General features: G+C 34.7%; 1 long non-coding RNA gene across 1 annotated transcript in view; it reads right to left on the bottom strand.

Moving 5' to 3' along the window:
- Positions 1 to 24,089, bottom strand: part of LOC308193466 — a 134,316-nt gene extending 110,227 nt beyond the window's left edge. The window contains exon 1 of the long non-coding RNA XR_013949660.1: positions 22,993 to 24,089. This is a non-coding gene — a long non-coding RNA (uncharacterized lncRNA). The remainder of the gene's footprint in view (positions 1 to 22,992) is intronic.
- Between the last annotated feature and the right edge of the window lie 1,527 nt (positions 24,090 to 25,616).

Genomic DNA, 25,616 nt, shown 5'->3' with positions numbered 1-25,616 from the left:
TGGTAAAAGGCAATTAATTGTTTACAATGTCAATGTGTTAGCTCATACCTGTGTTCCATTTTGAAGTGAGACAGGTAGCTCTTTTGACAGGGAGAAGAGAATAGTTTTTATCAGAGTTTAGATCTCACGTGCATATTGTATGTGACAACCACTTGTACCACAAAGCAGTGCAGGATCACTGGTTTGTTAATAAAAGCTGTGTAGGTGTAAGTGGTGTTTTGAACTGTGATATAAGAAGCAATTATGTGAAATTGCTAACTACTGGAATGACACAAGGATGGAAGGTCACTTTCACAAAGGGAGAAATTAGTTTAAGAAAACATAATCTCAAAATGGTCTCAAAAACCATAGTCTTTGATTCTCCAAAAATATTTTTTACCACTCTTAAACATTAGATCAGCCCTTTGCTCTGTTTATTTCCAAGCTAGGCACCAAAAATGGAGACATAAAAAATGGTTGGTTGCTCCTGAAAATTTTGATTAGTTTATTTCCCACAGCTACCATCATTGAAATAATCCAAAGAATTTTCCATAGATTAGGTTATGTTATAGACAAAAGATATGTTCTTACTTATTAAGAAAGCAATGAAAACTTGTAAATAATACAAATTAAATTCTATGCAGAGCAGTATATATATGGGAAATCTATCCATTCTTGAGCTGTCACAGTTCAACATTGAGTATATTATTCTAAATCCCCATCTCTTTAATTTTGTGTTGGTATACTGGACTATGAAGTAAAGCATATCAGAGCTCTGATGCACAGTTCTTGTCAGAATTAACTTTAGTGACTGAAGAGGTCACCGTTTGCCCAGCTGGAAGTGGTAACCTGCTCTGACACCATGCTGAAAGCTGACAGAAATCACACATCACAGTTCCCACATGCTGACCCTTTTCTGATTTTGCTCTGAAATGGCCTGGAGTCAGTCTCACAGTGCAGCCTAGCAAAGACACCACCTCCTAGACAAAATCCAATAATTGACTTTGAGTTTAGTGAATCTGTTAAGGCAAAGTGAAACTCCTAACTTGTATCACTGGTGAAGGTGATCTCAGCTGAACAATTTTGTCTTGAAATGCTCTGTTAAAATTCACTTATTATCAGGTACAACAAGGTTACAACTTGATAATTTATCGTATTGTTATGTAATGACGGTTACAGTTCTCAGCTGAGACTCGGTAGCTTCTCCTGTGCTTTTTAGAAGTACAGGCCAAAATGGAACAAAGAAGGAACATGTTCTTCAACATTTGATAGTTAACAGTGATTCAGGTGCAGCCAAAAATCAGGAAGTTAGAATAAATGGATGCTTCAAAATACTGTTCTTAACCAACTCCACAAATGAAAGCCAATCCAAATTTTTGTATCTGCTCCTACTAGTCTGTGCAATGCCCTTCCTTATAAAGTCAAAATTCTCACTAGCTGAGAGAAATTTGATTTCAAACATTAAATTGACCAAGGTGCAAGTCATTCATTCATTTTTTTTTGTCTTCATTCAATATATTTCATATTCATAAATTGATAGAACTGTGAAGTAAATGATGTAATGTGTAAATGCAGAAGAGAAAAATCCAAGAATTTTGCTTTTAACTGTATAGCTTTCTCCTTCTGTTTCTCCCTTCTCCTTTCTCTACTTGTCTATGAAGTGGGAAACAATTTAGCTGTGCAACACAGTTACCACCCCCCCCCCCACACACACACCGAAAAAAGTCACTAAAAAAAAACACAACTAAACAAGTAACCAACCAACCAACCAACAACAACAAAAGCAGCAATTTCAGTTTTGCACTTCTAGAAAGCTGGTCTCTGTCATTTGATTGCATGTTGATTGATAACATATAATTTTATCCCCCATAATAAAAACTTTGGAAATTATTTTTATACTAGCATCTCAAACAGGGAACAGGAAGGAAAAGAAGGAAGATATATATCCATCGAGGAACCAGTATACAATCACTGGTGCTTCATCCTGCAAAGTAATAAGAATTTTCTTTCATGTTCAAAAACGTTTCCAAAGGCACAAAAACCTGGTGCCTTCACAAAGAAGGCATCAAGGGCCTTGGGAACACTACTGGATTAAGATTCCAGTGTTCTCATTATAGCCTTCTCAAGTTATTTACATGCAGTCAAGTTTCAGAAAAGGTAATTTCTGTGATTATAAGGAGTCACATAACACTGAATATTGGATGAAGCAAGAAGGATAGAGTGAATAGTAACTGGAAATAATAAAATTAAAATAGAACATTTTATGTTCACATTAATAATGTTTGAATGAATAGAAGAACGTCTTCAATATCACTAATGACAACTGAATCATGTCAGAGAGATATGAGTCAGGAATATGATCCATGCTGTTTACCATGTATTAATCAGTACTTTGAGAGAGGGAGAAAATAGAATTGAATAATACACTTAGATTGTACATGTTATATTTACTCTAAGTTAAATGAAATGCCTTAAACAAGGTCTTTATACATTTTTTTTTCTTGGAAAATTCTCCCAATTTATATTTTTGTCAGTTGTTTTAAGACAAGAAACAATACACTTGAAAGCCATTTATAAATATTTTTTCAGTATTTTCTGTTAATATGGTACCCCAATGCATACAGGAACATTTTATAGTTGGATGAAGAGTTCACTGAGTGTCCAGAGGAGTTTTTTGGTAACCCTATTTCAGATTTCTTGAATTATATTGGTCAAAAGATTTAAACTTCTATTTTGTGGACCCTTCATTTTATTTTTTTTTTTTTTGTTGACCTAACCATAACACCTCAGGGATGAAGATTTACAATTTCTCTTACCTCAAGACCCTCAGACTCTTGAATCATAGAGTGCAATCAAACCCTTGTTCCCACTAAAATTTGATTGACATGTTGCACTGTATTCCCTTTGGGTGCTTCTGTGAAGAGTAAGAGCAATGACAGTCACCAGGCTTATGGTAGTAATATTTCCCCACATTTCACCCCTTGGTAGAAATATCACTGTTTATTTCCCTTGAAGCTTAGGAACTCAGTAGAATTTAGGAACTGTAAACAAGTCACTGTCTTTTTACTATGGCTCTTTCCTATAAGTCACTAAAAATCCACCTGGATCAGCTTGTCTAGAAGGCTAATTTTCATATCATGGTTTCTGTCTGTCTCCTAACTCTTTAACTGATATAATTTTCCAGGTCTGGCAATGTACATATTGGCTATTTCACATATACTGTTTATGCCTGGTTGTCAACACTCATGGCTTCAAGTATTGTCAGCATATGGAATGAGATGAGGACACAGAACTAGAAAGGTTGCACAAAATAGTTGTGGTAACATTATATATTACCTTGTTTATTTGTTTCCATTACTTATTGACAAAGAAAACCAGTCTCCACCTTTAGACTGTACATTCAAGAAGTAGACATGTTGTGACACAGAAGTGACCAGGACTGTTAGGTCTTTCATTTCTCCTATTCTGTATGGAGCATTCAGTCATTATAAAGTAAAATTGCCTTAACTCTGAGTTTCCACCAGTATGATCTTATGCTGAAAAAAATGTTAATTTGTGATGTATAATTAAAGTCAACAAACTATCTGAGATTAAAGGGGAAAATGCATTTCTGAGTCCATATTCTGTTACAGAGAATACCTTATTTATGGTTCTTATTTCATAAATTAAAAAGGGTCAAGATGATGTACCTCTTATAACAAGGACTTGAGTAATTTAGCAATGGGTTAAAGAACAGTTTCTGAAAAAATGAGTTCCCATTAGGCTTCAACAAAACTGTGCATGAAATGACATGCAAAGGTTAACCGATTATAAAGATCACAGTATTATACACTAGCACAATTCTGTATCCCAACTGAGATGTTTTACATGATAAGGAAGCTGCAAAATGCATTAAGAGCTTCCTTATGCTCCTAAAATGGTAACATATTACATTATCAGTAACTCAGTCTTGGAATAACATATTAATATCCTGAAGTGTTAATTAATCTCTTGTCTCTTGCATAGCACTTTATCCTGCAGTTTCTGATATTTCTGTCTTCTGTCTCACTTTCCTTGTTTTATTTTTTATGTATTTTGAGAATATAAACACTGAAATGAAATTATTCACACTAATCTGTTAATATTCAGCTAATACTTCAAGCAGCACTATTTTTATGGCAGCACTATTGCCATAACTTTGCCTTTAGAGTTTTTTCCATGTAATATTTCATTAATCACAAATGGATGAATAAGTAAATTTCTCTATCACAAAACCACCTTCAGAATCTGTCAGGTATTTTTTGGATAGTCATTTTTCATGTACTACTTCCTTTATTTCTTCCTTCTGTATCTGTATTATCAGACTCCTGCATCATAGGAATCTATCACGTGGTCTGCCACTTGGTCATTTGGCACATATCTTAACAGTTTAGACTTGTCCTGACTTTATTTTTCTTAACATTTGGTACTTTCCCATAACTCTCATTCATTGTTCTATAGAACTTTTGTGTTGATATAATATTCCACTAATTTTGACAGTGCTCAAAGTCTCCAATACCCTTTGTACATCTCTGTTGAAATGGAATAGAAGTACTTCTTTCTTCATGTTACATGATGTTATATGGTTTATTTATATTACTCTTTCTATGCACAATATAAACTTTTCTAAACAAGGTAGGTATGTTTTGAGTCACCAGTGTATTCCAGAACATGCATAAATCTGTCATCTTGATCTTATCAAAATCAACAAACACAGATAACTCTCTTTCTAAATTACTTAATCAGCAGAGATATTATCAGAGGAATTTTATATACAGCTGGGAGGTCATATGAGGCTCAGGCACTTATAGACTACTTTCCTTGTAAATTATACTTTAGATCACCAGTGTGGAAAATTTCATTTCACACTTGATTAGCTACTTTGGGGAAGAGAACATTAAGATTCACATTTCCTTCCCAACCTTCATCTTCGTGGTTTCATCCTACATGTTATCATAAGTGTAGTATGTAGCAATATTACTTCACAGTTATGTTAAAATGCTCCACTTCCTTATTCATCTGTCTATCTGGTCTGTAATTTTTTTTTTCCCTTTGAGAACCAGGTTGTCAACAGTATATACTTCCTTAATCCTTTAATGCTTTAATACATCTTCATCTCATTTTTTGAACATTGATTATAAAATCAGCTTACCATGAAGCAAAAATATGGGTGACAGGCAGGGTAAGGATGAGTTTTACTTTGATGTGATCAACTTCTTGTGGAAAAGGTTTCAGAAAGGGGCACCAATAAATTGATCATTAGATGAAATCTTTTAAGGAAGACAAGTCCTGTGAGGAGCGGCTGATGGAACTGTGATTGTTTAGTCTGGATAAGATGAGGCTCAGGGGAGACCTTATTGCTCTCTCCAACTACCTGAAAGAAACTTGTGGGGAATTGGGGGTCAGCCTCTTCTTGCAGGTAACTAGTGATATGACTAGAGGGAATGGTCTCAAGTTGCGCCAGGGAAATTTAGGTTAGAAATTAGGAGACATTTCTTCTCAGAAAGAGCAGTCAGGCACTGGAATTGGTTTCCTAGGGAGGTGGTGGCATCACTATCCCTGGGGGTGCTCAAGGAAAGGTTAGACCTGGTGCTTAGGGACATGGTTTAGTGGGTGACATTGGTAGTAGGGTAATGGTTGAACCAGGTGATCTTGACAGTCTTTTACAACCTTAATGATTCTATGATTCTAAGATAAGTCTATTGTGAGACAAAATCTAATGAGAACTATTCCTTTCTCTGAGGTGTGGAATTGCCACTCCCCTGTGCAAAATAAATTAATCTGACAAGACTTCGTTGTAGAATACAATGTTCTCCAGCTGCAAAACTACATATAACAGATGTGAAGCATTTCCACGTCTACCGGGGAAATTTTGACAGCTGTCACAAACTCTCTACTCATTATCAGGTGACACTGCCAATAACACCACTTCTTTACATGCCAGGGGAATGTAACAAGCTTTAAGGAAAAAAAAAAAAAAAAGAAAAAAAAAAGAAAAAAAAAAGAAAAAAAAAAAGAGTTAAGATCTCGTGTAGGTGAGTTGCAAATGATGCTACACAATCCTGTTAAACAATCTGTTTGTTGCTGTTTTGGGTTAAGACAGTTAACTTAGCTGCCCGGTTGGCGTCTAAGCCCCCAAAAGAGCCACTCTCTCCATCCCTTCCACTGGGATGGAAAAGAGAATTAGAATGCTAAAAGTGAGAAAACTTGTGGGTTGAGATAAAGACAATTTAATAGGTAAAGCAAAAGGTGTGTGTGCAAGCAAAACAAAAAGGAACTATTTTCCATCAGCAGACAGATGTTCAGCCATTTCCAGGAGAGCAGGGCTTCATCACACATCACAGTTACTTGGGAAGACAAATGCCATTACTCCAAACATTCCCCCTTCTTCCTTCTTTCCTCCAACTTTTATTGCTGAGCATGATGACATATGGTATGGAATATTCCTTTTGTCAGTTTTGGTCAGCTGTCCTGATTCTGTCCCCCTCCAGCTTCTTGTGCTCCCCCAGCCTATTTGCTGGTGCGGCACAGTGAGAAACAAAAAATACCTTGATTGTATAAGCACTGTTCAACAACAAGTAAAACCATATCAGTGTTATCAACACTGCTTATGTCACAAATCCAAACCATAGCAGCATAGATGTTACTATGATGAAAATTAAGTCTATCCAAGCCAAGACCACTACAGTCCCATATTAGCCATTAATGATCAGAGTTTGTTAATAAATAACTATTTAGCCTAAATATGTATTAAGTAGTGCAGCTGTCTGAAATGATGTAAATGCAACTGTTCTTAGGAGAAGAGAAGCTTGAACTGTGTCAGGGTTAATTTGCTAAGTTAAAAGAACAGCCGCACCTTGAGTACTGTGTTCAGTTTTGGGCCCCTCGCTACAAGAAGGACATGGAGGTGCTCGAGCGAGTCCAGAGAAGGTCAATGAGGCTGGTGAGGGGTCTGGAGAACAGGTCTTATGAGGAGCAGCTGAGGGAGCTGGGATTGTTCAGCCTGGAGAAGAGGAGGCTCAGGGGCGACCTTGTCGCTCTCTATAGGTACCTTAAAGGAGGCTGTAGCGAGGTGGGGGTTAGTCTATTCTCCCACGTTCCTGGTGACAGGACGAGGGGGAATGGGCTAAAGTTACGCCAGGGGAGGTTTAAGTTGGATGTTAGGAAGAACTTCTTTACTGAAAGGGTTGTTAGGCATTGGAATGGGCTGCCCAGGGAAGTGGTTGAGTCACCATCCCTGGAGGTCTTTAAGAGATGTTTAGATGTAGAGCTTAGTGATATGGTTTAGTGGAGGACTTGATAGTGTTAGGTCAGAGGTTGGACTAGGTGATCTTGGAGGTCTCTTCCAACCTAGATGATTCTGTGATTCTGTGAAATGCCGTGAAGAACATCAGTCTTGTTATCAATCAATGAAAAAATGAGAGAGAGGACATTCTAGAGATTTGAATTCCAAAAGTCTATTTAAATTAAATTATGCCTATAGGAAACTTCCTTTGAATTCTAAAATGTCACAGTGGACATGAAATGGAAATGAAATGTTTTCATAGAAATGGAAAACATCCTCATTTATAATTCACTCTACCATATATTGACATTATAAACCATTCTCATGCTCCTTGCAAACTATGATACACTTCAAAACAGAAATATGCAAAATGATCATATAACCAAATATTGATCAAAATATAGCATTTTGATGAACTCTGAACACACACACACACACACACACATAACATCTATTAATAAAGAAAATAGAGGTTAATGAAACTATGTAAACAATGCAGAATACTGAATTAATAAGGAGGTCATATGACATTTTCCTTTTCTGCTTGAGGACAAAGGTAACATTTAGAAGTTCACAATACATTCAAGCTTTATAAATGTTATACCATTAGCTTTTCTCTTGGGAAAACTGGACTGAACTGACAGCATTTAAGAGTGTATACAGAGATAACGTATTAAATAATTCTTAATTTAAGAAATTAAGAAATTTGAGAAATGATTTTATATTCAGTTTTGAAATATATTTTTGATAAGTATAGTATATTGAGTAAATACAGGAAATGTGATTATTACAGAATAAATGATTATTACAGGAAATCAAGTGATAATATTTTTATAGTATTTTTAGAAGATTTTTAATATTAGGATCTAGGAAGGGCTTACCACTACCAAAGAAGTTCTGGCATCCCTAAGGGCCCTTCCAATGCAAGGTATTCTATGATTCTGCAATGCAATAAAATTTCAGATGATTCTATTTAGAATCTATGATTCTGTGATTCTAAGTAGAATCATCTGAAATTTTATTGTATCACAGAATCGTAGAATATCTTGGGTTGGAAGGGACCATAAAGATCATCTAGTTCCAACTCCCCTGTCACAGATAGGGATGCCACCCAGTATATCAAGTTGCCCAAGGCTCCATCCAAAATGTCCTTGAACACCACCAGGGATGGGGCATCCACAGCTTCTCTGGGCAACCAGCTCCAGTGCCTGACTACCCTTACAGTGAAGAATTTCCTCCTAATGTCTAATATAAATATATCCTCTTTTAGTTTAAGACCATTCCCTGTCCTATCATTATCTACCCAAGTAAAGAGTCCCTCTCTATCCTTTTTATAACACTCCTTTAAATATTGAAAGGCCGTGATGAGGTCTCCCCGAAGCCTTCTCTTCTCCAGGCTGAACATCTCCAGCTCTCTCAGCCTTTCTTCATAGGAAAAGTGCTCTAGCCCTTTGATCATCTTTGTGGCCCCTGCTCTAACAAGTCCACATCTTTCTTGTGCTGGGGGCCCCAAATCTGGGGCCCAGTACTCCAGGTAATCATAATAAACATAATCATAATACTGTATCTGGAGAAAGAAAAGGGATGTATAAGGTTAAATAAAAAATGGTTCATTTACTTGCCTGTTGTGCAAGAGTCAATGTAGAGTGGATTGGTAAATGAGGTGAAATGCACCATTAAACCTGAAAGGTTAACAGTGGCTTGAGAATCTTAAAGGATGTCATGCTTGAAAAAATTTCTTTAAAATATAGTACATGTTTTTTCATTCAGCATCTTACCAGGAATAAAATAATGGCAATGAACAACAAAACAAAAAAAAAAAATAAAACAAAACAAACAAACCAGAAAACAGTTAAAGGAAATTGACAGTCTTGGGGATTACTGTAGGAGAATATATGTAACTACAACTCCACTTATCTTCAGCCCTGTTTTTCCCTTAAAAGCTAAAATAAGATAATGTGGTAGATATAATGAACATGAATTTTGAATTCCTTATAAGCTTCCACGTCTATACTTCCTTATTTATAAGTAAGCATATGCTCAAGTAGTCACAAAATGGCAGAATAATAGAATGGTGTAGGTTGGAAGGGATCTCTGGAAGTCATCTGTTATAATCCCCTACTCAAACAAGGACACCTAGAGCCAGTTTTCCAGGATGATGCCCAGACTTTTGTCAGGCTTTTGAATATCTACAAGGAGAGAGACTTCATATCCTCTCTGGACAACCTGTTCCAGTGCTCAGTCACCCACACAGTAAAGAAGTGCATCCTGATGTTCTGATGAAACCTCCTGGAGATGCTGGCACAACCCCTTCTTTGCACTGTTGCTTCAGGTATTTGTATACATTGATAAGTTCCCCCTGAGCCTTCTCTCTTAAAGGCCAAACATACCCAGATCTCTCAGCCTTTCATCACAGGAGAGATGCTTCAATTGCTTAATCATTTTTGTGTTTTTGAAAAAAAAAATGTAGCCCAGATATTTGAATCTATAAATTCTCTTAGCTGTGGTCTTACATATTTAAATGCAGGAAAAAGTTATAAGCATTTTACATTGGTAAGTGTTTATTAATAAAACGTAAAATTGGTCAAGGCTTTTATTACTGAACAAGGAATAAATGTGAACATTTTGGAGGATGCATTCTGAAGGGCTGTACTGGGTAATCTTGCTGGGAGTGGTCAGTCATACTGAAGACTCGAGAAAAAACAGATGTGATGCTGGCTACAGCAGCCTCTTTTGTGCCATAAGCTAAAAAGCCTGGCACACTTCTACTTACTTGTTTGATGAGCTAATCAAGACTTAGTCATTTATCCAACAAAGAAAATCTATTAGGACAGGCTACATTTCCTTTCATGATGGAAGTTTAGATGCAAGTCTAGAACTAGAATTTTTCTCTTTTAATATGCTTGGACACTGTTATCACATTGCATAATGATAGATCTAATGATACAATTGAAGCCTTTATCATCATCATAAATTATCTTACTTCATCATAAGTTATCTTACTCTGTTACTAATGTGCTTAATGCAAGTGGGAGTGATTATTAAAGAGAATATTCCTGAAAGTAAAGGTATCAGAATTTGCCTCTTATACCATGTTATCTTAAATGAAAAAAAATAATAATAAAAAATAAGATCCTGCCTTTAGTTTTCGACACCATAAAATGTGAAGAATTATCAATATATAGTATGTCTCTAACATTTTACTCTAGGAGTGAAATACAAGAATAGCATGAAAGTTGTCAGGATGAAATTTTAAATCCTTTCAAAGGATTTTTCAGTGCATAATTTATAAACAGTTTCCTTCTTTATTTACTTGAAAACATATTAGATTGTTTGGAAATGAAAATTCAATTATTTTATGAGTCTTTGAAGGAACTTAATTATTTTTACTTTCTCTAGACATGTACAGGCCCATTGATAGCCAGTGGTTTATTAAATCTTTAATAAGTAACTTTATATCTTATCTCTATAAGCTCGAATCAATACAATGCTGCAAAGATCCCTGACCTTTATGTTTCATATCATTTTTATTAAACTTGGATACCTCAGTTGCTCTTCATTCAGAATTTGAAAATCAGCCTATAAAATGAACAGTTGCAGCTTTGTGCTGGAGTAAAAATGATGGTCAACATTGTCAAGGAAAACAGAATTGTCAGCCTGCCACATTGTCTCCTTAGGAGATATCTAAATTGGTATCAGGGAGTCATTAATAAACAATAGTTTTAAAACTATTTGTACATATTTATACAATATTTACACAATATAAGAATAGACACCAAATATCCAAAGTCTGGTTAGATTTTTTTTTTTTGCTATTATTTATTTTTAGAAATCTTTGCTACTGTATGAAAATGAAATATTATTCTGGGCCTTCCACTAAAATAAGAACTTACTGTCACAGAAAGTTTAATAACTGTTGTTGTTTTTGTTGTTTGTTGTTGTTGTTGTTTTCTTTTCTTTTAGGGAGATAAACATCGTTAGACACAGTCCTGTTTTCTTTGCTTAACATTAAATCAATTCTTGTCTGAACTATTTTGGTAAAGTCACAGTGATTTGGGGTAATCCTTACTAATGATTAAGTCAGTGTATTTATTACAGCATAATCATGAGTGGAATTCATCACTGCTTAGCATTGTGTAGAAAAATTCCATATAAATGATTTTACAAAATCGATGTCCCTCTACATCAGAGGAAGTGTCACTTATAGAGAAGAAACAGCAGCCAAAAAAACTCACAGTTTGATTCCAAAAGAGTTTAGGTTTTCCCCTTCATCTCAAAGGTGGTGTAGGGTGTTTAAATCCATACCATTTTTTACTTGGTAATGGAAAGTTCTAGAATACCAAAGGACAGATCATTGCAGGATTAATAATTTTTAATTTCAAAAAACTATCAAGCTCCAGTTCATATTGAACTACTTGTATGACAAAACTTTATTGTGTGAAATTCAGACAAAGGTCCCAAAATGGCTGTTGCTAAAAAGGAAGTGGTTCTATGGCTCACTACGAGAAAATCACATGAAAGTAGAAGTGTTAGTGTGTGTGATGATCTTCACAAGTTATTTGCCTCAAAATATCATTATAAAAATTACACCTAAATGTTTTCCTTAATCTGCTAAATGAATGTTAAGAGAATACTCTACAAAGTGTCTATAATGGGACTGTATAAGTGTAAAAATGTAAGAGAAATGGACAGTTCACCTCCAGGGTTGCAGGTGGATCATAAAGAGTACCAAATATATTTTGTTTTATTCTTTAAGAATTATTTTGTTGTGTGGGCCATCTACCCCATTTCCACACAAAAGTTTATTAGAACTCTGAACTTGCTAAAATGAAGGAAGAAAATTGAGATTTTACAGACATCTAAGACTATAAAGAAAAAAAAAAAAAAGACAGAAAGAAAGCTTGTTTTTAAAGATCCTTTTAAGTCCTTCAATGTGTGTTCTATCTTGTATGCAGCATTTAAACAATGTGATGCAGACACAGATGTCATTCAAAAAAAGCCCTAGTTTTCCAACTCTATAAGCAGGCTGTGTTTTTCAAGATGCAATGAAAGGATCTTTTTCCTTTCTGAAGCCTCTTCTGATAATGATTTCATAATTTTTGCCTGCAGGCATTGAGCTGCAGGTAGCAAAGAGGAGGAAGCTGGACTGAGCGACCATTAGCCATCTAGCTGTGCAGTGAGATAGTGGCCACTGAGAGGGGTAGACCCTTCAGATATTTGTCTAAAGATGTCTACTTGGACTGAATCTTTTTTTATCTATCTGCAGTTCCCATATAGATCAATGCTGAAACTCCTCTTGGTCTTCAGGTTCAGATTCTGAATGACTTTTAGACGTAATTTTATATGAAGGTTACTAAGCATAAGAATAACACGTCTACAACTTCAATTCTGCAGGCAACATTTGAGGTACATAAATGGTATTTTTATTTTATTTTTCTTAGATAGAGGTATGAAAAGTTACTATCAAACGTATTTCAATGCTGATTTAATTTTAGTATTCTCAAAAGTAGTATTTCTGCAGAGATTCAATGAATGCTTCAGCCTTTATACCCTAAATTTTTATTTTACACATTTTACGGGCTTTATAGGCTAGACTATTTCATTTTTCAGTAGGGGCCTGAAGGCAGTTGGCATCTGTGCAATCATTTTAGTGAGCTTTGGGTCAACTTCACTATGTTTTGGGAAACCAGAATATTCCTGGGTGACACACAACACTGATTCAGATTTTCAGTAAAACTTACCATTCAAAGAAGTTATGGCCAAAAAAGAATAGCGTCATAATTTCATTTTACATCCTGTATAACAGTATATACTATCACACACAAACAATGTTATCAAGCCATGTGGGAAATGATTAACTGAACTGGTGAAAAAGAAGATTACCAAATGTTTTGTGAAGCAAATGGTGTGGCGGTATACTCCTCCTCACCTCCCCTAACCTGACCCTTCACTTGTAACCTTGCTTGGGCAATAGCCATCAGTGGTGACTGTGATGTGTGCACCTGGTTATGATAGCTGAACCAGGCTCAAGGTAGATTTGTATGACATAGATCCAAGGGCTAATGGAGCATGCACCAACCAAATATGGCTGGTATGGAAATATGACTCGTAGTCAATCACCCTACCCCAAAAATAGGGGACAGGCCAGAGTCCATTGAGCTTTCCTGTACTGCAGTGGTCCTGTACTCCATGTGCCAGGATCTTCCCCTTGAGCAGGGATGCCTCTCAAGGTCACTGCTTGAGGTGAAGAGATCATTTACCTGTGGCAGATACTCTGTAAGTAACCAATAGTTATCTTGCTGAAACTGCGTTTAATTGTCTAAGCATGCTGAAACTTTGTAACCTTAGCTAAGCGATATAAAGGATTGATTGTGCATAATCCTTTAGGTATAAATTATTAAATCTGGGATTGGGATAGGATCTGGTTGTATCTTGGATTTTGGACGGCAAAAGGGACTTTTTTCTGAACCTCATGACTAAATAAGTGGGTCTCCCTGACACTTTTAGTCTCACTCTGTCCTCTATGCAGTAAATAACCAAATGACCTTGGCATCACAAACCTTGTTAATGTTGCATTTACCATTAGAATTTTGTTAAATCACTCTCCGTTTCACAATTAAGCCCTGATAAATCACTGTTTTCATCAATAAATATATTACCGTTTCTGTCTTATGAGTGAAGTGCATCATTCTTTTTGTGACAAATTAACGGACAGATAGACAGAGAAATGAAATTGTTATGAGGTGGTAGAAGTTGAACTCCTCAGGTGGTCTTCCCCAGAGACAGACTTTAGGATCCATTCCAGCCAGTATTTTTGTAAGCTACTGTGACAACACCTAGACCTAGATATGTACCTTCCAAGTTCTCTTATATCCCTCATCTCAGTATGGGACTAGAAATCCTCATGAACATCCCAGAAAAAGTTGTGACAATAGTCCAGATTTGTCACCTAAAATTGCATAGCCCATAAAATTCATATTTAATGTGACAGAATAACAAAATTATTTCTATAGAGATTAAAATTATAAATATATGAAGGGTTCTTGTTATATCAAAGAACATTTTAAACCTTAATAATGAGACTGTAGAGTTCCCTTAAAACAAAACAAAACAAAAAACAAACAAGCAAACAAACAAAACAAACAACAATAATAAAAAATCAAAACAAAACAAACAAACAAACCAAAAGGTTTGGGGGGTTACAAGTCCAGAAAAGTACTTGCCTCTGTTCAACATAAGTAAGTGTGATTTACTTTTAGCCCAGAAAAATGTGTTTTTTTTTTTTTCTTTTTCCTTAATGAATAGAAGAAAAATAACATCCCAAAGGATATTTATTTATTTATTTCTCCTTTGAATGTTAGAGGACTTTTGATATTGGAGAGTTAAGATTTACAAGACAACAAGAGTTTATAAAAGACATTTATTAAAATAATGCAATTTTAAATGATTTTAACAAAATATTTCTAAGATAATCGTGACCCTACTGATGTTTCAAATATAAAAATTAGACAATTATAACAAATACTTTTAAATTTGTTGCACAATGTACACTTCATTGGGCATTATGAGTACATAAATCAGATTATACAAGCAAGAATTCATTTAAGAAATATATCTTTGAAACCTAACAACTGGTTAGTTTTTTGTTGTTTGTTTTGTTTTATTTTTAAAGCAATAAAAAGTATCAATTCTATAATTAATTCTTATTTTCTGCTTAAGTCAGCCTGTGACTTCCAATTATAATTTTTACATCACTGGCCAAAACTGAACCTAGTAAAATTAATAACAAATGGCAAACTAAATTCTGCTTAATCTTACTGTAATTTGATGGTGAGTGTTTTTAAGACGTGAGTGCAATCTGAAAGTTAAAGACTGCTGAGAAGCAGAAGAGAGAAACTTTTATCACTTAAAAATATACTGTCGACCAAGGCATCTTGGCAATCCATTTTCTGATTTGTTAAATCTCATTATTTTCTAATTGACAATTCGGTTTGTACTAACTTAGATTTTTCTACACCATAAAGATGCATTTTACTCTTTCTCCTTTTTTTTTTTTTTGTTCAACTATAATATTAGTCATGTGCAGAAAACTGTTTTCTTCTGCATTTAGAACATATTAATATTTTTCTCAAAATATTCGTAAAATGAAAACTCGGCTATGATTGAGTCTAAACATGGATTCAGAGTCAGAGACTCCACAGAAGGGGAGGAAAGGAAGGGACCCACAAGAGACAGTGACTCAGAAACGGTTACAGGTAAAACAGCACAGAAATTGATGCGGTGACATGCAGGTGGGGAAAAAGGATACCATATGTGAGTTTTGAATTGTGAAGCAGGGAGCTTATGACAGAAAATTGAAACAGAAGAGCATGAAAGGAATTTTGTTTGCTAGCATGAGAATTTTTTAATGTTTGAAAATTGAAACATCTTAAAGTGTAATAATTAAAGATAAATTATGAGTTTTTCTTTTTATATAAATACTCAATTTTCAACTCTGTAATATCGAAGTGCTTGAGAAGGGGGAAAAACAAAACAAAGCAACAGAAACAAACAAACAAACAAACAAGAAACTTCTCCAGACGTTCCTATCTTAATTTTCCCTAGAATAACTTGGAACTTGCTGTGTATCTTTGTAAAAATCCATTTAGATGTTAAAGGTTAATCTGTTCTCATGTCAACTGAACTAAACTAAACGGAAAATATCAAGGCTGTTTCCATATAGATTTTTATAATGCATTCACTGTAGGAATTTAAAAAAAACAGTCTTTTTAGAACTTAGATTAAAAATTTGATGAGCTTGTCTTTTGCTTTGATACATCCATGAAGCAAAAAAAAAAAAAAAAAAAAAAAAATACTTCAATTACTTCTCTGTACTATAACATTTTGGTTTTGCAAATCATTCCTGTAATTGCTTTTGCAAAAATAACAAGTTAAAAAAAAAAAAAAGTTTTTGGCATTGTAAAGAAAGTTCTAAGGGTTTTCCAACTAAACTATACATTTATTCTAAGTTATTTTTTGGCCTATTTAAAGATGAATATGAAATATTAGTTGGCAAAGGCAGCCTAGAAAAACATAAGATTTTCTGTATTCTTCAAGGCATCCTAATACTGCATTAAACACTGACATCCTTCCTGCTGGTCTAGTAGTCTTTTATCTTAAATTCTCTCTAAATTAGATCAGCTTAGACTTACACATGAATTATTATTATTCCACGATTATTATTATTACACATAATTATTATTATTACTATTACACATGAATAGGAAATGTAAGTGAATATAAGCTACTTTAGTTTGTACCACCTTATATCCAGCAACATTTTTCACTATGTTTTCTCTAAGAAATAGTATTTTGAGAAGCACAGTGGATTCAATATGTTCTAGATCAGAGTGCTATTGCGTTCTGAAGCTGTCTTCAGAATGTCACCTACTAAATGAGTAACACATATTCCCACACCATTTACATTTTTGCTCCCATCACAGCTCTGACCTATAGACATTCTGCTGAAAATTCTATTTAACAGCTGCTTGTAAAAATCAGTTGTATCCAGTTAGCACAGACTTACATGATATACTGATCGGATAGAGTTCAAACACCTGATTAGCGGTTCTCACTTTTGAACAACTGTTGGACAACATAGCTATTTATTTCACTTAACAGGATAATGAATGTGAGGGACAGAGCACTATGTGGAGCTGTTTGAATACTTTTTTTCTCAGTCTTCTTACAGTACAGAATCACTTTCCTGATATTACAAAGAAAAAAAAAAAGATATTCACAAAGAGGTTTTATTTATTTTATTTTATTTTATTTTACATTTTATTTTATTTTACTTATTATTTTATTTTATTTTATTTTACTTCATTTTATTTTAATTCCATTTGTTTTTTGTTATTATCAATGTTAATCAGTCATTCATATATAAGGGATAGTAACATGTTCTTGAAAGTTGATTTGGTAAAATTGGTGCTTGTTTTGACATCATGTCAGTTTACATCAGGTGCTCATCTTGTTGCAGGACGCTGAGGCAACTGATATCCTACAATCTTCTGAAGATCCCCAGCTCCTCTCTTTGTATGACTCCTCCGTACATCCAGATTGGTCTTTTCTCTAAAAAACTGCTTACCCAATCCTATAACTTGCTCTACGGTTAGGTTAGATTTGAAAAGTTTTAGCAGTTTAACCTCTTTTCTACTCCCAACTTTCTTATTTTAAAATCTTTGTACTTATTTTAAAATCTCTCTGAAAATGGAGATTGTCACAGTTCATCGCAGTTGAACTTCACAGTTAAAATGATGTTATTCAGAGATTCCAAACTGACACTTCTGGAAATTAATATCTTTAATTTCACTAGATAATAGGAAGAGCATAGCACCCTGTCAGCTACGTCCAAATTAGAGTGCCTTTGTTGTGGCTAAGTCAAGGAGCCACAGACATGAGTCAGAAGAGAGCCATGGAGGTTTTATACTCCAGCCTCTATCTTGAAACTCAAATATTAGTAATACAAGGTCAAATCTACATTTTCTCTAGCAAATGTCTGAAACTTTCAATGATGGAGATAAAATGTTCTAGGGAGGTATTACCCTAGTTATTTTTATTTAAGGAAGTCCTTCCTAAAACAGAAAGATCCGTTAGAGAAAAGACATCAGGTTCAGAGTTTCTCTGTGATGACGGTTTCATAATATTCATAAACGTTAACCTGTTTCATATAAACTATACAACTCCTATATTGCCAGTATATTCTGCATTTAAAGATAGTAACAGGGGAAGAGATAGATGTATATTTCTTTATCAAACATGAATGGCTAGATGACACAATTTAATTTACCCTGATGAAAAAACATTTATTGTATGAATTTAGAAAGAATGGATGTGTATATTCAAGCTAATACAGATGTCCCACACTGATGAATGTGAAATTATCCCAGGGACTTGGCTGGTGCCTATATCTTTGTATCTACCTGGCCTCTCTCTGTTTGTTGAATTCTATTTCTTTTTAAAGAAACAGATGGGATGCCAGTAGGAGTTAGAGGTCAAAATACTAAACCTAACACTTAAATCTTCATTTAGATTAGGTACTGAACTGTTTTAGGACTACTGAATGATCAAGGCCCAGTCTATGAAAAAATTAATCCACTCTAATGTTGATACACATTTCTAGATTATTTAATTTACAAAATTTCAGAGGAAAAAATTTACAAGATGAAATGGTAGATCTAATCTCTTTATCTCTGAACTCCATTCATTAGGGTCTGCAGTGGAGCAAACATAACATTTATTATTTTGTGAAGCTCTAAAGACAATTTGTATTCAATATCCCATAAGAAAATGTTTTCCTTTCCTTTTTTCTTCTTCTTTAAAAAAAAAAAAATCGGAAACTTTCTTCACTTCTTTTGCACATCACATGACATTTCCATGACTTTTACATGACAGCACTGACATAGGCACAATAGCTTGTCTGCTTTATTTAATCTGTTTTATAAAATGACACAGAATACATAGTGATGGATAAAACAGCTACCAGGAGAAAACGACACAGAAAAAAGAAATCCAAGGAAACTGTAACAGCAAATTCTAATATGACCGAAGAAAGAGAATCTATCTAGAGAAGAGGCTTTCTTTTGACATTTCCAGTGAGCAAGCTGGTATCACCATAGACATAGAAGACACAAGAATTATCCTGATTAAAAGGGAGAGAGGTTACAACAGATTTGATAAAACAGAATATTTTCATGAAAAAGAGATTACTAAACAAAATAATAATAATAATGGCAGAGTAATTTTCACTTGTGTGTATCACACCTAAAATATTTTTTTAAAGCTTTATTACTTTTGAGACACTTATGATCCACCTAATTGCATATAATGACTATAAATTTTAGCAATAAATTTGAAATGATTTTAAAAGACTTTCAGGGCAAGAGCAACATCCAAAATAAAGCTGAGCACAAGTAGTCATTACTTTAAAAGCAGAAAATGCCTGGCCTACATTTTATTTTGTTTGAACTGACAGCACTAATTTCTGATGGAATGACTGCACATGGAAATCATTGACAGTATGTGCAAATTGTACCTAATGGATTTGGTTTGTGGTTCACTAGCTTATCAGCATTGATTGGAAAGTATAACCTGTACTACAAAAATTATAATACACTCACATCATCAACTGTCTTGTCAGAAATATGCATTGAAAAGATATGTCTCATTTAATACTGCTAGTACAGGGTGTGGTTTTCTTCCCACACAGTTTATGAAGTTGATTTTTTGGCCCAGATTCAGCCAGGTACATAACCCCACACTTAATGTAATTAGTATCTAAAACGAAATACAAAGAGAATATTTTGATAAAGCTGGTGTATACTTCCAGAAGTCCCACCCATAGATACCCAGCAGCATTGCTAATATGCAAAAAGAAGTCACTAAGCACCTGTCCTGCACTGCATGAAGATCTAGGGTACTAACCTTTATCTGAGGCTTCTTGCATTTGTAATTATAATATGCTATATATGCCTCCCTTTCAGAAGCCTAAGGACAATATAAAAGTTTCGTACACAATAGGAGCAACACGTAGCTTCTGTCAGTCATGGAACTCCCTCTTTCCTCAGCTTCTACAGATTTATTTATTCATTTATTTATTTTCAATTAGAAATTACAGGTAAATAAAAAAAATGTTCAATCTCTGCTATTCTTTCTTACTTCATTTTTCTGCAAATTCCAAAACCCTAAACATTTAGTCAAGGTAGACTTCACACATTTGGATCACCTCTTGGCTTCTTAATTAAGTTGTTGAGGGAAAATAACTTATTTTTTAGTAAAGGATAAAATGGGATGCATTTATAGGTCAGTTAGTGCAGTGACAATACTTCTGGTGTTTTCAGATTTTTGATCAAAGATCAGATCCAGACATGACACTAATAGAGACAGAATCATGTACAAAAACAGAAGGAATAATTTGAGACAGTAGTAGGGAAGAGCCAGACTGATGTTGGAGAGAATGGTGAGGACAGGGGAGAAAGGAGTTGGAAAAGGAAAATAGAAGGTAAAGGAAACAAGATGTTCTGGGGAAAATATTTTTTTTTCTTCCATATAACACATTTATTTTGTTGTTGTTGTTGTTTTGTTTTGTTTTGTTTTTATTATTGTTTGTTTGTTTGCTTTGAAAATCCTACTTTATTTTTAAAATACATTTAGGAGCATTCATTGTCCTTTTTTTGGTCATATTATTTGAGATATTTAACAAAGTAAGTGAGTAGACAAATTTCAGATCAAAATCTCTTTATTTTCCAGGATTATATTGAATATGACCAGATCTCTTCTTCGAAAAAGCCAGTTTTTGTTTTATATAATTCTTTGGAACCATACCTTTCAAATTACATGGGCGATTTTTTTTTTTTTTTTTTGCTATTTATTTAGAATTACTTAGTAAAGGTAGCCACACCTCAAGATGACAGTCTTGTCACTTTGTTTTTAAAATTATGGAAACAGGTATATGATATCATATGATCAATATCAATATGATTATCACTATTAATATCGATAATAATGAAAAGAATATCAATATAATATTTCAGTGCAAGCCAAGCTTCATATCTACATAAGTCAAAGGCTGTATGATAAGCAGTGTCTGAAGTTATTGTCTTCTAAAAGCAGCTCAGAGGAAGAGAAAATTAATGGGAGACGGTGGATAGAAGGGAAAAATAGAACAATGTTTTTTTCTTTTTAACTTCTTTCTTCACTGGGGAGGAATAGACTAGAAAAACAGGTCAATTCTAGTGAAGAAAGAACTTTTCTATTTATTTCTGCAGGGATGAGTTCAGTTAAATTCAACTTCAATGAGCTCTGCTTGAAATGAGTAAAGAAAAATTAAAATTAAATAAATATTCCCTAGCCTACCTTGAGCTGCTCATAGTTACTGTTATTGCCAGAGAAGCTGGCTGAGTAAGCCAGAGTAAAGGGAAACATATATATATATATATTGACCTATATATAGACCTGTATATAAAGATCTATCTTTAAAGTGTTTAAACTAAGTTTAATTTAAATAAGTAGTCTAGGGAGCCATTACAGGAAGAGTTCAGACAGACTATTTTAGGTGTTTGGTGATCTTTGGCAAGTGGAAACGAAAAAGCAACAGATCAGAGTAATTTTTTTTACTGTAATATAACAGGTCCAGAAGAGGATCCCAGTCACTGTCCAAAAGCAAATGAATTGAGAAAGCTCTGGGGTGGGGAGCTTTCAGATGGGTGTCTTCACACCCTGACAGCCATGCTGGTAAGATCAGTAGTCCATATCTTCTGCTTTATGGACAGCAGAACCATAGAATCATTTTTTTTTCCAGACATTTTAATAACACAGGAGACTACAGAACATCCACGTATTTCATACTTAGTGCAAATTAAGGCATCAGTATTAATTTCTCTTCTTCTTTAGGAGAAAAGAAATTGCCCATAAGATTTCAAAATTTCAGTTTACCCCTTTACAATTGCCCTCTTCCCTAGTCTCCGTGAAAGCATCACCTGATCTGCTTTTGGGAGCTGCTGACAGGCAAGAATCAGAACTCAAAGCTACAGGCCTGGAGCTACTAGTTTTACCATGTTTCTAAAAAAAGAAAACCCACACAAATATCACTGTCAACTCATTTTATATTAATTTCAGTTTTAAAATACTAATATTTTAATTTTATTACTTCTCATTTTTATAAATATCTCATTTACATATATATATATTCACTTTAAAGTTCAACAACTGAATCTTTATTGTGGAATAAGCTACTTGATTTACTTTTTAAATTAAAATAAAAATAACCTTCAAGAAGAAAAAAAAGTATTCTATGTTTGTTAGAATTTATGCAGTGTATTAGTTAGAATTAATATGCTTAAATATTTGTATCTTGCTGGCATCAAGTTGGTAACAAGGCTTGTGTAACATTTTAAGGTTATACACATTGGTATATAAATAACAATATGTTTGCGTTAGTATAAAATTATATATGTATTATATATAGAAGCTATATAGAATCTTATGTTATTAATTTGCATATATAACTTATCTGCATGTCTTTTCATCTATTTATGAAGTAGGGAAAATCATCTAATCCAGAACAAAAATCATTTTAATGTAGAATATGACATGAGAACAAGAAATTCCATGAGTGATTATGTGGGAAGGAGAAAGTATACTTGTGACAGTATAAGGTAGCTTCACTGCTATACAGAAGAAGATATAGCTTAGAAAAAAATACATAACATATATATTGTACTGTGGTTTGTAAAGTAGGAAGAGAAAAGTTCCTCTGCCAAATTTCTGCAGAGTTGTCCTGCACAGAAAAAAATCACTTATCTTATTTTCATGCTGCTTCCAAATCTGTGCCAGGAGCAAAGTGGCTTTAATGGACCAAGAAATCCTGGCCGATATTTGCTAAATTTTATAAGCAGCAAGCTATTTTGGCAATAAGAATTTGAAGACAAATAAAAATGCATAATAGTCATACCATCATGTTCACAATGGTCTTACTGAAAACAGTGGGGTAATAAATACCTCATGCTTTCTGTCTGTTAACCTAGTTCTAAGGAGAAAGAATGGTTTGGAGAAACAAATGCAATTTACACTTCTAAGGACAAAGTTTGAGTGCTTTTCTTTTACTCAGAGGAAGAAACAAAATACAAAGGAGGGTAGAAAGCTTAGAAAGTAAAAACATATTTCAGTCCTACCTCCATGCTGATTTCAAAGGCAGTTTGCTTGTTCAAGCAATACAGCCACATGCATGAAATCTTCAGTTCACAGCAGTGTGCAGAGGTTCATAACTACAAGTTTTCCATGTTTTGTCTTCCAGTTCAGGTTATTACGAAAAAAAAAAAAAAAAGCTATTCAAACATTTTATGCTGGGATTCAAGCATAGGTCTGCTTCCTTTCCCTTACAGTCACAAAGCCTGTGCTTACCTTCTGTATAACAAATTATGTGACCTTGTTTGGAAGCTTGCCTTACAGGATGATTCATTGCCATGCCTTGAAGAAGCTAAATTACTAACAGCAAAAGGACTGCCATATCTTTTCATTATCTTCTAATTAGGAAAATTGAGGGTTTATAATTAAGTTCAAACATAGTAAGATGATGGCAGTAGGCTTTTACAAGGCTTTGTATGTTACACCTCACAACTTGGTTAAAATAAGAATTAGAAGTAATGTATCTTTGTGTCTAGTACACATCTGAGGGACAAAATGTTCTGAATGAATCTGTATTTTGCTTTTTCACATTTGACCAGGAAAATTTGGAGCCATAATTTGGTGTTAAAATTCATGACAACATTCAAATGCATTGCTCACAACATAATCCTCCAGCAGAGTCTAAACCCTGCTTTTCCAAAACAAAAGGATGCTCTTTCAGATGGTGGGATATGGTTAAATGTATTTTATTGTTATTACTGGGGTATTTATGTGAATGAATTCCATAGGATTTAAAGAAAAACAAATTTAAAAGCCAAATAAAGAAAACAAAAACAACAAAAAAAAACAACAAATTGTTGTTGTTGTTGTTTTGGCCCTTAGAAAAAGCCAGATTACATATTCTTTCAACAGACCGAGTAGGTCTGTTCCCTCTTGATCTAGTTTCTTGAATCTCCTTGCTTGACCCATGGGCAGTAAAATATTACAGTTCAAAAGAACGTAATACTGCTACATCATCTTACTAGCCTCCAGCATGTCTCTGCTCCTTTCATTCTTGCATAACAGCTAGGTAATTCAATGAGTCAAGAATTTAGTCTCAAGATACTGATTTTCTCTCTCTCTCTCTATTTTCCTCAGTCCAGAACATTTTGGAGGATTCTGTTAATATTTTGAAGAAGCACAGTTATTTACACACTTATAAAAATGAATAAGGTAAACCTATAGAAAAATAGGGTGGCATTTATAATCTGCAAAATCACCTCTTACTCTAGGATTATGAGACAAGTAGCTGATATTCCTTTGTCACTAGCTAAAATATTTAACAGAACAGCTGCAATTCCATGTGTTTGTGTATCAGGGACAGTACAGTCTGACAAGATAAATAGGAGCGGTCCAAGGAGGCGCTACAGGGACCTGTGGGAAGTAAGAGGAAATGTGGATGTTTAAGAAGCTAGTGGCAGGAAGAGAAGGGTCTTGGGTTTGACTAGAACAATGAGACAGTCCTTTAGGAGCCATGGGTCAGACAGCGAGAAGCAGAAACAAAATGGGAAGCTCTAGCCAAGAATGGAGTATCAATGGAATGAGACAAATGAGGAACAAGACATCCAGGTGAGAAGGGATATCATGACAGAAGAAGTCAACGGTAGGAAGACCCCAGTGTACACATAGTGGTAACTGCTTCTCCCAGGAACCAGTACAACACTAGCAAAATGCATTAAAATATTCGTACTGACTTCAGCACACACTGGATAAAGTGAAGGTCTCTACAATAAAGTACTGTGAATATTATTACTTTCAAATTCAGGGAATGTAGCTAGGATTCAAATCCAGAATGCTAAAGACAAGCTTAATCTGGATCAGATTCCCCATGGTGGTATCACAAAATGGGGGCTTAGAAAAAATGATCAAAAGACAGGCAAGGAATGGCTGCTTGACAAAGTGTCCTTCTAACAGACATGAAGACCACTACAGACAAAGAGTCTGTTTGGAAAACTAACACAAGATAGAGGTCACCATAAAGAACATTATGCACAAGAAACTTCTTTGCCTCTTTGTCCTGGTTCCAGTTAGGACAGAGTTAAGTAGCTCATAGTAGCTGGTAGGGTGCTATGTTTTGGATTAGGATGAGAAGAGCGCTGATAACATGTTGATGTTTTAATTGTTGCAGAGCAGTGTTTACACCAGGCCAAGGACTTTTCGGCTTCTTGCTCTGTCCTGCCAGCGAGCAGGCTGGGGGTGCAGCAGGAGCTGGGAGGGGACAGACCCAGGACAGCTGACCCAAACTGGCCAAAGGGGTATTCCATACCATCTGACGTCATGCTAAACAATATATAGGGGTGGCTGGCCGGGGTGGGGGGCCGGCTGCTCGGGAATAGGCTGGGCATCGGTCAGCGGGTGGTGAGCAATTGCATTGTGCATCACTTGTTTTCTTACACATTATTATTGTTAATACTATTACCATTATCACTATTATTATTATTATTGTTATTATTATTTTCCTGTCTTAATAAACTGTCTTTATCTCAACTCACAGGCTTCACTTTCCCGTTTCTCTCCCCCATCCCAGAGAGGGAGGGGGGAGGGTGAGCGAACAGCTGTGTGGTGTTTAGCTGCCAGCCGGGTTAAACCACAACAGTTTTTTTTGGCGCCCAACGTGGGGCCCGAAGGGTTG

The sequence above is a fragment of the Anser brachyrhynchus genome, assembly GCF_964034855.1.
Source record: "Anser brachyrhynchus genome assembly, chromosome: 3".
In the NCBI taxonomy this organism is placed as follows: Eukaryota; Metazoa; Chordata; class Aves; order Anseriformes; family Anatidae; genus Anser; species Anser brachyrhynchus.
Note: the sequence above shows the minus strand (reverse complement) of the source record. Positions and strands in the feature narration are given on the sequence as shown.